This window comes from Lissotriton vulgaris, chromosome 5, assembly GCF_964263255.1.
Source record: "Lissotriton vulgaris chromosome 5, aLisVul1.2, whole genome shotgun sequence".
Taxonomy (NCBI): Eukaryota; Metazoa; Chordata; class Amphibia; order Caudata; family Salamandridae; genus Lissotriton; species Lissotriton vulgaris.
The window spans coordinates 744,453,350-744,469,600 of record NC_141693.1 but is presented as its reverse complement, the minus strand read 5'-3'; the positions used below and the strand labels follow the sequence as shown (position 1 = coordinate 744,469,600).

Sequence of the window (16,251 nt, the reverse complement as noted above, 5' to 3'; positions counted from 1 at the left end):
TCAGATGTTTGTAAACGTTAAGAATACAATTTGTAGATAAAATAGTGAGATATCTGTTGCATAAAGATATTTGATTCAGTTTAATATAAGCAATTTTTTTTTTAAAACAGTCGACCGGAATGTGTTGAAACATTTAAAAAGATTAAGATTTCTTATAATTGGGTAAGCTGTGGAAAAAATAAACATGAGCATCTTCTCTCTGCTTGCCACTTTTCATCTACAAAAAGAGAGCAGAAGGAAAAGCCAGGTTTTGTTTTTGAAACTGTAGCATTAATCATGCTCTGTGCCCTGCCCTTTTCCTTGGCGGCAGGAATTACGTCGGAACCCAACTGCAATAAGTATTATAGTTTAGTGGCTACAACATTTTATTATTTCGGGCGACCAGGTGCGTCACAGATCGCCTGTAATAAGCAAATTAGAGACAGACTTTATATACAGGGATTCATGGCCTCCCATGAATTATATACATATCACTCCAGAAGATTATCAACCTCCTGAGCCAGAAAAAAAGCGCCTTGGAGAAACATAGAAATGAAAGACATAAAACAACAAATTAGAAAGCTGCAACGTACCTGGCTCAAAACAAACGCCAAACAAGACAAACTTCACCTACAGAAAATAAACAGATCATAGTCTGCTATCAAAAAAGATAAGAAAAGGTACTATTCAGACAGAATTCAAAATGCTAAATGTGCAAATAAAGAATTCTATAAAATACTCAATGACTTTCGCAAACCAAATTGCCTAAAAGGAACTCAAGATTTCACAGACAAACTGGCAAATCATTACACGGAAAAAGCAGACACATTGGAATCGTACTTAAAACAGAAACAAAGCACCAGCACTAACCCTTGTACAAAACAACAATCCAAGAATACCCTAATCAAGCCTCTCCGTTCCTTCCAACACATCTCACATGATGAATTCATGGACCTGGTCAAAGCAAGCAGGCCTGCCTGCAGCCCTTCTGACCACCATCTGCCACAAACTTTCAAGACAATTCTTTTAACAACCTCTGCTGCCACTCCAGTAAGAAGAATCATCAACGATTCCTTAACTACTGGAATATTTCCAGAAGAATTCAAAAAGTCATACATACGCCCTTAACTGAAGAAAACAAACTTGGACCCGCTGAACGCTGACAACTACAGACCCATTACAAATGGACCGTTCCTAGGGAAACTGATAGAAAGAGCAGCATTCGCCCAGATGTCACAATTCATTTAAGAGAATTACATACTTTCAGACTTCCAAACAGGATTCCGTCCGGGAAGAGGCACTGAATCTGCCCTCCTTGCCATCTGGGATGACCTAAGAATACAGTTGACTGCAACGGGGCTGCTGCGCTACTCCTCTTGGACCTCTCAGCTGCCTTTGACACGGTTGACCATGACACTCTGAAACAAAGACTCTATGAAGCCGGCATAAAGGGAACTGCTTTAGACTGGATAGCGTCCTACCTTCAAAACAGAACTAATGTCATCCATACCCCACCTTTTTCGTCCAAACCATACTCCACAAAAGCAGGGGTCCCTCAAGGTTCTATCATCTCACCCATGCTTTTCAACATCTACATGAAGTCATTACCAGTACTGATCAATAAATGTCACCTCACGTGCTATAACTATGCAGAAGACACACAAGTACTCCTTCAACTGGAATGCCCCAAAGACATTGGCAAATCGCCAATTTTTAGCTGTCTCAGAGCCGTGGATCAGTAGATGACCTGGAGCCATCTCAAATTGAATGCTTCAAAAACTGGAATACTCACGTGTGGCGATTGGAAACATTACAACCCGCTTGCTGCATGGCCTGATGAACTGGGATCACTGCCTAAAGTATCGAAGGAAGTAAGAAACCTTGGAATGACCATGGACTCCAAGCTGTCGATGAATGCCCAAGTGGATAAACTAATAAATGTAGGTGGAGATCGCACTCGGTTGAATTAATTGTCAATTTAATTTGGTATGTGTGCTGTGCTGAATTACTGCCTGCTAAACAGTTAAGTAAACAATGAAAGTGGCCTGACCCCAAGAATGGCTGTTAGGAGTTCAGCACGCAACAACAATAATATATATAATCATTCAGTAATATTTTATTTCATATTCATCATGATATTTTTCATTTTGCAATTTTTCAGAATTACAATTTCAACAATACATCGTTGTGTATATATCACATTACATAGGTTATTGATTTAACTGTACATGAAAGGAGCCACAAGCTTTGTGTAACCAATGCATTTCGGGACGCAAGGTCCCTTCGTCAGGGGCTCCTGTAAGAAAAAGGAAACTATTTATCCGATGCCGGTGTCAGTTCATTGTATAAAAACTAATAACATAATATTCAAATTTAATGATGGTGAGAACTGCGATGTTCAAAGCACTACCCAAATCGGTGTACTCAACACTCCTACACTAATTCACAATCAATACCCGAAGAACAACTTAATAATAAACGATGGCAATGCAATCATAAACAAGAGCAATGTGATAATATCGCTCACAATGAAAAACACAAAAGCTTCAAATGATTCTGTGGCGATTTCTATTTTAACACACTGTGGCCTGCAATCTAGATGTGAACACATGTGTAATCAGACTTTGCTATGCGAAACATTGCTAAGAAACGTACAATGTGCTTTCATAGGCAAATAAAGTTTATACAGCTTACCTAGTGAGCAAATAACAGGAATTTCACCTGTTGAAAAATAAATGAACAGCGATCTATGAGTTCTACAAATTCAAGCTGCTCAGTGAACTGAAATAAACAGTCAGTGGCTAGTCGAGAGCTCACCTTTTTTGTATGGGGTCGCGTTAACCGACGGTTAACATGCGTACTCGAGAAGCGACCTATACGGAAATGTGAAATAATGTATACCGGTATCAGAAACAGGACTTAAAGACAGTTATCTACGATAATCTTCAATCGCATATTTAGACCGCTTACCGTAGCCGCAAATCGTTTGCTCATGGGACGCTCGACCGTTCAAATCCGGAAAGGTGTATTCACTTCCGCTTTGGGCTGCGCGTCTATTTACTAACGTAGTCAAGACTCAACAGCAATGACGGACTCGAGTGTTGATAATGTTTTTTCTTTTTTTCAAAAATGCAACTTTAATAAATGGGCTCGGTCACGAAGTAGACTCACATTGAAAGGCTACTATATAAATCACGCAATGAAATCGAGCGAAGTATGAATACCGCAGCCGCCTAACTGAGAGTTAACGTGGAGAGTTTTACTACATACGAATAAGTATCATGCTTTGAATAGATCACTAGAAACAGCCTACATTTGATCACCGCTATTTTCGACACTAGAAACAGCCTGCATTTGATCACCACTATTTTCGACACCCATATAAGCCAAGATGTTTCCATGTCAACACAAAAATAATGTGAACAATGCTTAAAAGTGCACAATAAAAATTGGACATCAATCAAAATCTCCATTATTAATATTATACAGATACAATATATACAACATATCAATAAGAACCAAACTCATGAAAACATACCTAAAATAATTCCTAAAAAAAAAAATTTATTGGCCAATTGTGAATGTATGTGTACTTATGGAGTGTGTATCAATGTGTTCTACTGTGTGTTGGGGACCTCCGGTGGGGGGACGACCAGATTTTTAATTTAGCCGTTTTGCGAATTATGTAATCTTTATAAAAAACAACTCATTTCGATTTTATCATTGAGTCCAAATGGCATTAAGGTTTTAAGTTTTTTAATCCAGAAGACTTCACGTTGGAGAAGGTTCTTCGAATTGTCCATGCCCGGTTTTTTAGGTACTTGTTCGATAATTTGAAATGTAAGATGAGCTATCGAATGACGTTGTTCTGTCCAGTGACGAGCCAATGGTGATGTGAGATTTTTGTTCTGAATTCGACTCTTGTGTTCAGAGAGACGAGTTTTAATTTTACGGGTTGTCTTCCCTACATATAACAAGCCGCAGGGGTATTTAATCATGTACACCAAATGTTCTGAGTCACAGTTGGAGGTGTGATGTAGTTTGATGCTCTCACCCGTTCTGGGGTGCGATAAGGTATTGCCCGGGATGACGTAATTGCAATTTTTGCAATTCCAACACTTAAGTGTGCCACGAGGTTGTGAATCTCCATTAGGTTTCTTGGATTTACGCCTAGTCAGTATTTCTTTTAGATTTTTGTGCCCTTTTGTAGGCAAACAATGGTTTTTCAAGAAACAAATCTCCAAAATCACTTTCAGCTTGAAGAATATCCCACCTTTTCATGATTATATTCTTGATATCTCTAGATGCAGGGGAGAATTTAGACACAAAAACCATTCTTTGTGTGCTCTTTTTTTGTTGTTTTTCCAGTAATGTCATTCGTGGTAAAGCCTTAACTCTTGTAATTTGTTTGTCTAGATTTGTTTTTGGATATCCTCGTGCGATGTATCGCAATTTTTGTTCCTCAAGTGTGTGATTACAAATTTCTTCATCTGAAGATATTCTTTTGATGCGCATGAAATGAGACAAAGGTAGGTTCTGAATCAAATTTTAAGGGTGGAAACTATGAAATTGTAGTGCATTATTTTTTCTGTAGGCTTTTTGAATAATCGTGTTTGAATTTGATTATACTTGAGTTCAACTAGTACATCCAGGAAAGGTATGGCTTTGTCACTGATAGTGTAGGTAAACTGTATCCTCAGGTCTACTGAGTTGAGTGTTTTGATATTGTTGATTAGAGCTCTTTCTGTGTTATGCCAAATCAGAAAAATATCATCAATGTACCTTCTGAAGTATAACAAGCCAGATTTCCAAGTCTGATCTGTCAATATGAAATCATGTTCAAATTTTGCCATGTACGTATTAGCGTACATGGGTGCTCCTGGAAAACCCATGGAAGTACCATTGAGTTAACAAAAACATTTTCCTTGCCATTCAAAATAACTATTTGTTAAGCAGAACTCGAGAATCTGAAGAATAAAGACTTTCAGAGTGTCCGGTATGTTTACTTGTAAAAGAGCCCATTCGACTGCTTCCAACCCCATTGCATGTGGAATTGAAGTATAGAGAGCGACAACATCTATTGTGCATAGAGTCAAAGTGTCCATTCGCTCAATTGGTAATTCGGCCAAACTTCTTAGGAAATCGGAGGTGTCTTCAATGTAAGTTGGCCATCTTTGAATGAAAGGTTGTAAATAATGGTCAATGAATACTCCAAGATGCTCGAAGATTGATTGACAGCCTGAAACGATTGGTCTGAATGGAGGATTGATGAGGTTTTTGTGGATTTTAGGCAAAAAACAAATCCTAGGTCTTCTTGGAAATGTTTCTAACAAATAGCCTTTTGTTTTGGTGTCTATCCAACTCATTTCTTCAGCCTGATCCAGTATTTTACTCAGTGTGTCTGATATTTCCATGGTAGGGTCATTATTCAGTGAGCCATAAATGGTGTCATCCATTACATGTTCTGTACCCTTTTGTAGATAAAAGTCGATATCCATGATTACAAGTCCGCCTCCTTTATCTGCCTTCTGGAATGTTAAAGTATCATCTTGGGCCAATAGTTGTAAAGCACTGTATTCAGCACGTGTCAAGTTTCTTAGTTTGCGTTTGAAATGTATCTTTTGCAAATCCGTTTTCACCAAAGTTTCAAATGTATCAAGAGACTTGTGTGATATAGGTGCTTGAAATGTACTTTTTGGTTTGAATTTTGCTTGTGAATCTTCTCCCGATTGTGGTGGACAAATGTTCGTAAAAAATGTTTTAGGCGTAATACTCTCATAAATTTAAAGAAAGATACTTCCGTTTCCAGTTCAGTGGTATGGTATGTACTGACGAATGATGTACCTTTATGAAGGAGGTCTTCTTCAAATTTAGTGAGTTTTTTCTGTGAGATGTTGACTACGAGACTTTCGCTTGGCTCCTCAGCCCTTTCTTTTTTTCTTTGTCTTTTTCCTTTTCCTCTTCTTGTCTTCTTTCGGTTTGTTTGGATGTGGTTGCATCCGTAGGTCTGGTTTGTTCTACTACTTTCTCTAAAAAAGGAGTAGACGACGAAGCACTTCCATTTGATCCTGTGCCTGTAGTTTCTTTAGCCTGACCTGTAGTTTTAGTCTTCAGTAACTGACTGGCTGGTGGTCTGGAAATATCAGTTTCCTTATCCGAAATGACACTCTCTTCTGAAGAGGCAGGTTGAGTTTTCTTTTGCATGTAACGTCTCTGCGCATATACCTCGGCCCATGTGTATGCTTCGTTTAATTTATAGTCAATTGTATCTCTTTTGAACTTCCGTAGTTTTGTTTCTTGAAGTTCTTTGCCATATTTGTCGAGACGCTCATCAAGTTCTTGTAAGAATTTAGTCCAAGGTTCCTCTTCCATGCGTTTGGATAACTCATTTTTGATGTGATAGATTTCTTCCTCCAATTCTGTTATAGTTTTGGATAATTCTTCTATGAGAAGTAGAATGAGATCCAGCGAGCACTTATTTAAGATACAGTACCATTTTTCCATGAATTTCTGGTTGTTATTTAATCGGAATAGCATTGGTCAAATTGCTAGCCTTAGCCCACGAGGGATCCGCTTCACACGATGGTATTGTACAAGTGTTGAAGCATGAAGTCTCTGGTTGAGTTCTCGCCTGGTTAGGTATTCCAATTGACGCAATTGTTGTGTTACTGGCCCACTTTGGGCATCGAACGTTTTTGCTTCCTTGATCAGTTTATAAATATCATTGGCTTCCTCTGTAGTGTACACTTTCGCAGATGCACGATTTTCGGTGATACTGGCTATTGATTCAAACGACATTTTTGAACGATTAACCAGTTGGTGCCGACTTCCACGTTAAAGCAGAAACATTAAATAATGAATGTAGGTGGAGATCGCACTCGGTTGAACTAATTGTCAATTTAATTTGGTATGTGTGCTGTGCTGAATTACTGCCTGCTAAACAGTTAAGTAAACAATGAAAGTGGCCTGACCCCAAGAATGGCTGTTAGGACTTCAGCACGCAACAACAATAATATATATTTAATCATTCAGTAATATTTATTTCATAGTCATCATGATATTTTTCATTTTGCAATTTTTCAGAATTACAATTTCAACAATACATCATTGTGTATATATCACATTACATAGGTTATTGATTTAACTGTACATGAAAGGAACTACAAGCTTTGTGTACCCAATGCATTTCAGGACGCAAGGTCCCTTCGTCAGGGGTTCCTGTAGGAAAAAGGAAACTATTTATCCGATGCCGGTGTCAGTTCATTGTATAAAAACTAATAACATAATATTCAAATTTAATGATGGTGAGAACTGCGATGTTCAAAGCACTACCCAAATCGGTGTACTCAACACTCCTACACTAATTCACAATCAATACCCTAAGAACAACTTAATAATAAACGAAGGCAAGGCGATTAAAAACAAGAGCAATGTGATAATATCGCTCACATTGAAAAACACAAAAGCTTCAAATGATTCTGTGGCGATTTGTATTTTAACACACTGTGGCCTGCAATCTAGATGTGAACAAATGTATAATCAGACTTTGCTATGAGAAACATTGCTAAGAAACGTACAATGTGCTTTCATAGGCAAATAAAGTTTATACAGCTTACCTAAAGAGCAAATAACAGGAATTTGCTACTATAAAAACACTGCAACAAATGTTATTACAAGAACGGAGGCTACATTATGCAATGACTTTTAATTGCAGATCCAAGCCAGTCGCATCAAAATATAAAGGTTCCAATAAGAACACTGAGATAAAGTAAGACATTACACATAGCAACCATCAGCCTCTTTTAAATGCGGCTCCAAGCAGATAACTAGCTCATATTTTTCTCTCCTATACTTTCATTAATATTGTGTTTATTTCAATAGAATTGTATTGGGGGGCCTTTGTGTGAAGGTTGGCTATCCCCACCTCCTCCTCCCCCCCTCCCTTTGATCTGCAATTTACGGAGATCATCCTCTCCTTCTGCTTCCTTCCCCTCCTCTCAACTTGTGCTTAATATTACTACCTTTATTTCATACAAATCGTTTAATGTAAGACACCCGCGATCGTAAGACTTCTAGATTGTTATAGCGCCAAAATCGTCATTTTCCCCCGGCGTATCCTTTAACGCGCTTAGCTTTACACACCAAAACGCTTCGGCTTTAAATCCCGTCACTTAGTCATACCGTATGAAGCACCATCTCGAAACGCACCCTGCTTATCGACCCGTTCAACACGACCCCTAGGATCACATAATCGCACCAGAAACAAAGCGAGTTATTCAAGTGCTGCGTGCTTATGCGATTATACAATACTATTGAAGCGCTGCCAATAAATGAAGCGAATTCTTGAAGCGCTGCCCCCTTCATGCGCTTACCACTCCACGAAAATCGAGGACTTCTCCCCTCAAGGACTCTACCGGTGTCACTCAAGACGCACGCTTTAGAGGAAAGTTCCCTAGTGAGTCTCACGCTTCGTGAGAGTCTTGCCTAGGGACTTTCCTCACCCACCGACAGTTAGAAATCAGCTGTTTGGAGGCTTTCACGATCGCAGATTCAGAAATCAGCTGTTTTGAGACTTTCACGACCGCAAATTCAGCTTTCAGTCTATTTTTTTCTGACAAACACCTGCAGAGTTGAGAGTTCAGATACTTAATTAAGTTAAAAGTGACCCTAGACATTTCACATATTTTTGTTTATATGCTTAGTCCCTTTTTTATTAGTATCATTTAATTATATTCAGCCCCTTATAATCTTCCCTTGAAGGAACTTATATTAACATAATTTTAAAGTGAGAGAATATACATAGGGAAGATTAGCATTTTTATTACCTAAAAAGTAAAAAAAAAAAAAGAAGGGCAATATGGAAAATGTTTCTGACTCAGATTCAGATATAAACAATGCTACACTCCCTAATCTTAATAAGGAGGATTTTCGTATTATGATCCAGAAAGAAATGAAATCCTGTTTTAGGGAGACCTTTGCTCAGTTTGCTCCTCATAAAAGACCACTTCCTTCTCAAGAAGATGTGTCTGATGTTTTTATACATGAGAAAGTTGGAGCCAAACGTACCAAGAAAAGTGACCATACCGCTACCGAGACCCTTATGAGCACGGGAGGTCCTAGCACCTCTAAAAGTATTGGTGGTCTTAGCACCACAAAATCTTTGGATGGTCTTCGCACCTCAAATAATAGAGATGTCTTTTATGACACACACCATTCGGGAGCCTCTTACAGCCCAAATACCTTGGATGCCCATAGCGGCTCATTGCTTCAAAGTGCTCAAGACTACCATGAGGATTCAGATGAGGACGAGGATATAGACCCAGACAAATACGTCCTGGATTTAGATGATGGGGATGTAGGAATCTTTGATGAGGAGGATGAAACCCCTTCTACTTCCAAGGATACTATTTTAAACCCCCTGGGAGAGGATATGTTCTCCCCCCTAAATCTAAAACATCCCCGTTCCTTACAATGGTCTCCCCAGGAGCATGTCTCTAAATTTATTAAAAAATGGATTTGTTTCCCTCTTGAAAGAGGGACAAGGAATATTCTAAGGGCTGATTGTTCAAGACCCTCAATCGATGAGAAAGCTTGTTATGCCCCTAATATGGACCCCAAATTAATTAAGTACCTTTTTAGACTTGGGCGCGACTCTAGGAAAGGTCTTGAAAAAACCTTTAAAGGGTGCCAAGATCGCCTACTGGACCTGCTTGGTCCATTGAGCAGAATTCTTGACTCCGCTGAGGAATGTTACCTTAAAGGTACCCAGCTTGATACAGACCTAATAAGAGGTTGGAGTCAAAGAGCCCTCATTCTCCTAGGTAATGCTAATACTAGCATTAACGCTGAAAGGCGTAGGCTCATCCTTTTTAAACTAGACCCTAAACTCACAGATATGGCTGAGAAGGAGCCTTCCTCGAATCCAAAAGGCCTGCTCTTTGGTGAAGAGCTTATAAGATCTTTGGGAAAGTACGTCTCAACTTTTACTGCTCTTGATAAGGCCAAAAGAATATAAAGAGAGTATTCAGCAATAATGTTTTTGGACGGGCCGGAAGAAGGGGCCTTTCTTACGGCCGGTATAACCAAAGGCCCTACCAGAGATCACGCCCCTTCAGAAGAGGATCATACCAGAGTAATTACTACAACACCTCCAACCGTGGAAGAGGAAATCGAGCAAGAGGTGGAAGATCTCGATCATCTTTCTCGTCAAACCCTCCAAGTAAGTTCCCTTCATTTATTTTCTCCTTCTACCCCTCCAAAAGTGGGAGGCAGACTGAAACTCTTTTCGAAAAAATGGGAGGAAATAACTCAAGATCCGTGGGTACTGTCCACAGTAATATGCTTTATGATAGATTTTGTTCAAACTCCGTTTCAAACCTCATTCCCGAGGGATATTCCCTTCTCAGTAGAGAAAGAAAAAATAGTAGAGGAAGAGATATTCTGTATGCTCGAGAAAGGAGCGATAATAGAAGTTCCTTTGGATTCTCTAACCTTCGTAAGCTCTTTGTTCCTTGTGGAGAAAAAAGGAAAAGGTTGGCGACCGGTTATAAATTTGAAGAATCATCTTTATCAGTTCTAGGCTCTCCCCTTCGGGCTTTCGTCCGCCCCTTGGTGTTTTACCAAGGTAATGAAAGCAGTAACTTTGTTCCTAAGAGAACGAGGCGTTCGGCTTATTATTTACCTCGACAACATTTTGATAATGTCACAAGACCTGACTCAGATTCGTATAGACCTGGAAACGGTTATGAATCTGTTGGAAAGTCTAGGCTTCATTGTCAACAAAGAGAAGTCTATTCTAACCCCCTCCAAATCTCTGGAGTTTTTGGGTTTCACTCTAAACACTTCCAAGTGCCCTCTCCTTTTACCTCCTTCAAAAATCTCGAAGATCAAGAAAGAGATTCGTCATATTTTAAGACAGGAAGACATCCCTTTAAGGGAACTGGCAAGTCTTCTAGGTCTCTTATCTTTTTCCATTCAGGCGATCTTCCCAGGCCCTCTGAATTACCGGGCTTTACAAAGGATAAAAGGAAGGGCGTTGAGGTCCGGTCTTTGGTACGAAGACCGAATCACCCTAGATTTGGAGGCCAAAACAGAACTGAACTGGTGGTTAGAAAACATGGAAGCTTGGAATGGGAAAGCAATTTTTGGGTCAGAACAGGATTTTGTGCTGGAATCAGACGCTTCCCTTCATGGTAGGGGTGCTGGTTTCCTAGACCAGAATACTGGTGGTGTTTGGTCTCAGGAGGAGTCATCTCACCACATCAATTTCCTAGAACTTACTGCTGGCCAATACGCCCTTATGAGTTTCAAGCACTCAATTCAAGGGAGATCGGTTGTTCTGAAAATGGACAATGTTTTGGCAGTGGCCTACATCAATCGGTTGGGAGGTACGAAGTCTGCCGACCTTTCGAACCTAGCAAGGAAACTCTGGATGTTCTGTTTACAACACAAAATTGCCCTCAGAGCGGAATACTACCCAGGGAAGTCGAACGTTTCTGCCGATTGGAATTCCAGATTCCTTTCGGACTACAGCGATTGGAAACTGAACGTCGCTGTCTTCGACTCACTAAATTCTTATTGGGGTCCATTAGAGATAGACCTATTTGCGAGCCGTCTCACTTTTCAACTAGAGCGTTACTTCAGGTGGATGCCGGATCCCAGAGCACAGGAAGTGAACGCATTTCTCCAAACCTGGTCAGGGATCAATGCTTATGCCTTTCCCCCATTCACAATGATACAGAGAGTCCTGCAGAAAGTGAGGCAAGACCGATGCTCTCTAGTCTTAATAACTCCCTTCTGGCCATCACAGGCGTGGTTCCCCACTGTTCTGGAACTGACCTTCGAAATTCCATTTCTGATACCTTCCCTGAAAGATCTCCTTACGGACGTAAACGGAGATCCTCACCTAATGATCCTATCAGGGAGTTTGAACCTTCTTGCCTGGAAAGTGTCAGGCGATCTAACGAATTCTCAGGACTTTCGTCATCAGCGTCTTCTCTCCTCAGAGAGTCATGGGCACCAGGAACTCACTACAGATACAACAATATCTGGAAATGCTGGCTTCGTTGGTGCATGGAGAGGGATTTGGATCCCACTCAAGCACCTATCGTTGATATAGTGAAGTTCCTCGCTGAACTCTTCGACAAGGGATTGAGTTATAGATCAATCAACTGTTATAGATCGGCGATCTCTGCTGGTCATGTCCTCATTAACGGCAAGTCAATCGGTAAAAATGTGATTGTTTGTAGGGTAATGAAGAGCATTCGTCTAAAGAGACCCCCAAGGCTGAAATATGATACTCTCTGGGATGTGAATTTGATTCTAGATCTCTTCACTTCCTGGCCAGATAATTTATTTTGAGCAGAAAGTTTCTTTCTTTTAAACTCGCAACTCTTCTTTGCCTTATCTCCGGTCGTAGAGTTTCTGATGTTGAAGCTCTGGAGATTTCTAATAGGTCATATAATTTATTTGGAGTTAAATTTGAGGTCTATAGAAGAACCAAGACCATGTCTGATTCAATCTTCTATCCTCGTTTCGATCCTTCTCCGAAACTTTGTGTAGTTGAATGTATGAAAGTGTATGATATGACAATGTCTAATCTTGGACCGCTTAATGAGAATCAACTTCTCATTTCCTTCGTTAAGCCTCATAAGGCTATTTCCTCCATTTCCATTGCCAGATGGGTTAAGTCTGCTATGTCTCTAGCTGGTATTGATATTTCCAAATTTCAAGCTCATTCTCTTAGAGGTGCCATGGCAAGTAAGTCTCTTTGGTCCGGAGGTAAGTTGGATGATATCCTTAAAGCTGCTGACTGGTCTAATGCAAGTACCTTCGCAAGGCATTATTGTAAACCAATTGAACACATGTCTAATGTAGTTTTACAGAGCTACCAACATGCATAATGTAGCCTCCGTTCTTGTAATGAAATTGCGATTCTCCTATTATCATGCCTAGAGAATCTAGATTTCATTAAAGACACTGAGGCTCACATTATCCCACCCAACCCTTCCCATGGTATTGGGTATAACTTAACATGATGTTATTTATCATCTTGATGTTATGTATTTTGAAATGTTTATTAATTATTGTTCAATTGTTCATCTGGATATGAGTCGGATTCTTTGTTTTTAGGATACGATGTTCATTGTCCTCTTTCTTTCAGATAACCCTTCTACTTAATCTACTTTTGACGTTTCGTCATCAGGAGGTCGATTGATTGTCGTCTTGTTCTTCAATGTTGCTTCTATTTACTTTGAAGCTCCTGGAATCTACTGGATCTACTTTCGCCAGATTTAAAAGAGGCTGATGGTTGCTATGTGTAATGTCTTACTTTATCTCAGTGTTCTTATTGGAACCTTTATATTGTGATGCAACTGGCTTGGATCTGCAATTAAAAGTCATTGCAGAATGTGAGCCTCCGTGTCTTTAATGAAATCTAGATTCTCTAGGCATGATAATAGGAGAATCGCAATTTTCCCTCATTTGGGATTTCCACACAAGGTCCAAGCTACCATCTCCCTTGTTCTGTCCAAACTTGATTACGCCAATAGCCTCTACCACGGATAACCTTTAACGACCATGAAAAGACTACAAAGGATTCAAAACTCAGCTGCCAGACTACTCTTGCATATCAAACCGCGAAACCACATCTCCTCCGCCTGGAAAGCCCTGCATTGGTTACCGGTTGCCAGAAGATCCACGTTCAAGCTGCTTTGTATCACCCACAAAGCAATACATGGAATGGGACTGCTCTTCATCAGGAATAAAATCACCAAACACATTCAACAAAGGAACCTGCGCTCTACAGGAGCATCTCGCCTCAAAATCCCACCATACAAGAAAAAAATCCATGGGTGGCACATCCTTCTCGGTTCAAGCAGCCTAACTATGGAACTCTTTACCCCACAACCTAAGGTCCACCGACAACCACCTTATCTTCAGAAAACTAAAGATGTGGCTCTTCCCCACATAAGCACCGTACGCAAACAGAAATTTACAGCATATCCCTCTGCATACAAGCATTTTTTTCCACTATAGATATGTACCTATCTTTGTGTATTCCCTTGCATAAACATGTAAAATAATTATGTTGTTGAGAGAGAAAATAATAATAAATAAATAAAAATCATCTTTGGTCTACATGTACATACTTCCATTGTGCATCTAGGTACCTTCCATGTACTTGGATCTGTGGGTCTGTTACTTTTCTGCTGAAAAAGCATATCCAATGCACTACCCTATTTCTCATCCTGTGCCTCTATCAATATCTTTAATCTACATATACTTACCTCCTTTATGTATCTATATACTTTGTGTAATTATGGATCTATACATTTATCACTTTCTTCTAATTTATCATTTCCAATGCACTACCCTATTTCTCAGCCTATACTTCGCTCAATATATCTTCTAGCCCAACCTTCTGACTCATCTCGAACTTCTTCTATTACTCCTTCCAATGCACTACCCTATCTCTCGTCCTATACATCTATCAATATATCCTCTACATCCACTCTCTCAATTATCCCAAACCCCATACCACTACTATGATTGCCAAAATAACCCTTTCTAGACTCTCTCCTACTCTACCCCTCCTTGCATCATCTGGCACCTCTTTTACTGTACCGATCCCCTAAAACAAACCTTTCTAAACTCTTTCCTCGGAGTCCTCCCCTCCAAAACTCCTTTTTACTCATCCAAAAGCCTCCTCCTATTGCTAAGACCTAAAAATAAATAAAAGAAAAAAAATTGACACTCTCTTATCCCGCCACTATCCTTTTCAATCGAAATTAACAGACTAACATGTTCACTTCTCAAATTCCATATTAAACTATACTAATATACTACCCAAATAACTGAATAACATATCCACTACTCAAATTACTTCATATTTTTTTACTATACTAATTTTCAACAGTAATCCTTTATGGCTTCCTGAGTGGCGCGCTACTCGCCAGAAAAGCGATTCAACACCCATCAGGGGTAACAAGTGCTATATGAATGCAAATCTTTCTTCCCCTTTTATCCCTCCGCTATCCTTTTCACTCCAAGTAACTGACTAATATCCACCACTGATATTACTTCATATTTCACCATATTAACTCACCACTAATCCCTTGTAGGCTTCCTGAATAGCGTGCGTCAACAAGCGCTATATAAATATAAACCTTTGTCCTCCTCTATCCTTCTGCTATCCTTCCAAATCCAAATAACTGACTAACCTATCCACACTTAAAATGTACTTGCATGTTTCACTATACTAATTCAACTCTAATCCTCTATGGGTCCTGGAGTAGCCTGCTACTCGCCGAAAAAGCGATTTGACGCCTCGTCAGGGGTAGTAAGCGTTATATAAATGCAATTACAATACAATACCTCCTTTCCACTAGGCCTGCAAACTGACATCGTTTCTATCATGTGCTCAACTCAATGATCTATTAACACAATGTTCAGATAATGGGCAATAAAAATGTTAAAATAACTCTCTGGCTTACTGACAATACATAACAATTCCCATCCTCCCTATGCCTTTCACCACAACCACATGCATGTCAATAAACCCGATTCAGGTGAGAAGCTAGAAACTGCTTTATTTTGGGTGTCTCCCTCTTTCCTGCAAGTGCCTCCGCTGCAATAGAAGTCAATGGGGAATACATTCTCCCGGTTATGTTTCTGAAATTCCCCACTTTCCTCTTCAAAAATGTTGGTGTGATGGCAACCACTCCATGCTCGCATATCGCTAACCAGAGTTTTGAAATTGTTCTGGACAACGAGTGAGTAGATCATCGCGTTCAAGAACTTTCTATGCATTGTGGAACGTCCAGTTAATTTTCTTCACTGCGCTGCATAATAAAGGGCACAAAAGATCTACTACTGTTCTAGGTCCGCACCTATCTATACATTTCTACGTCCCCCCTTCCATTTCTGTTCCCCGGTTTCTCACCAAGCGGCTCTTCTTCCGGTATTTTGCATGCATTGGAATCCGTATATCCTGTGAGCTCAGGGTGTCTCCGAACTCCGCCCTCCCTCCAGCACGATTGGTGGGTTCTAGCTGCTCTACGTTAGCCCGCCCCCTCCAGTTATACTCTCACCCGTGCGCCTGCGTGACAGGAAGAAGCTGCTGGCTGCCGAGTGGAGCTCAGATGTAAACAACGAAATCAACCGGCGTTAACTGAGTTTATGCAGAGGGTCTTATTGAAATGTCAGGGTGTGGCTGATGGTGTTAAAGAAAACTCACACGTTTCTCGTAACTTTGCGAATACCAAAAACGGT

At 40.0% G+C, this 16,251-nt stretch overlaps 1 protein-coding gene across 2 annotated transcripts in view; it reads right to left on the bottom strand.

Annotated features, from left to right (window-relative positions):
* MUL1 (mitochondrial E3 ubiquitin protein ligase 1) overlaps positions 1-16,012 on the bottom strand; it is a 174,395-nt gene extending 158,383 nt beyond the window's left edge. Inside the window, exon 1 of one of the 2 annotated variants that reach the window (XM_086922184.1) lies at positions 15,923-16,012. The gene's annotated coding sequence lies outside the window, so the exon portion shown is untranslated. Of the gene's footprint in view, positions 1-15,869 lie in introns of both variants that reach the window. The other variant, XM_086922185.1, reaches the window with a different exon arrangement.
* Between the last annotated feature and the right edge of the window lie 239 nt (positions 16,013-16,251).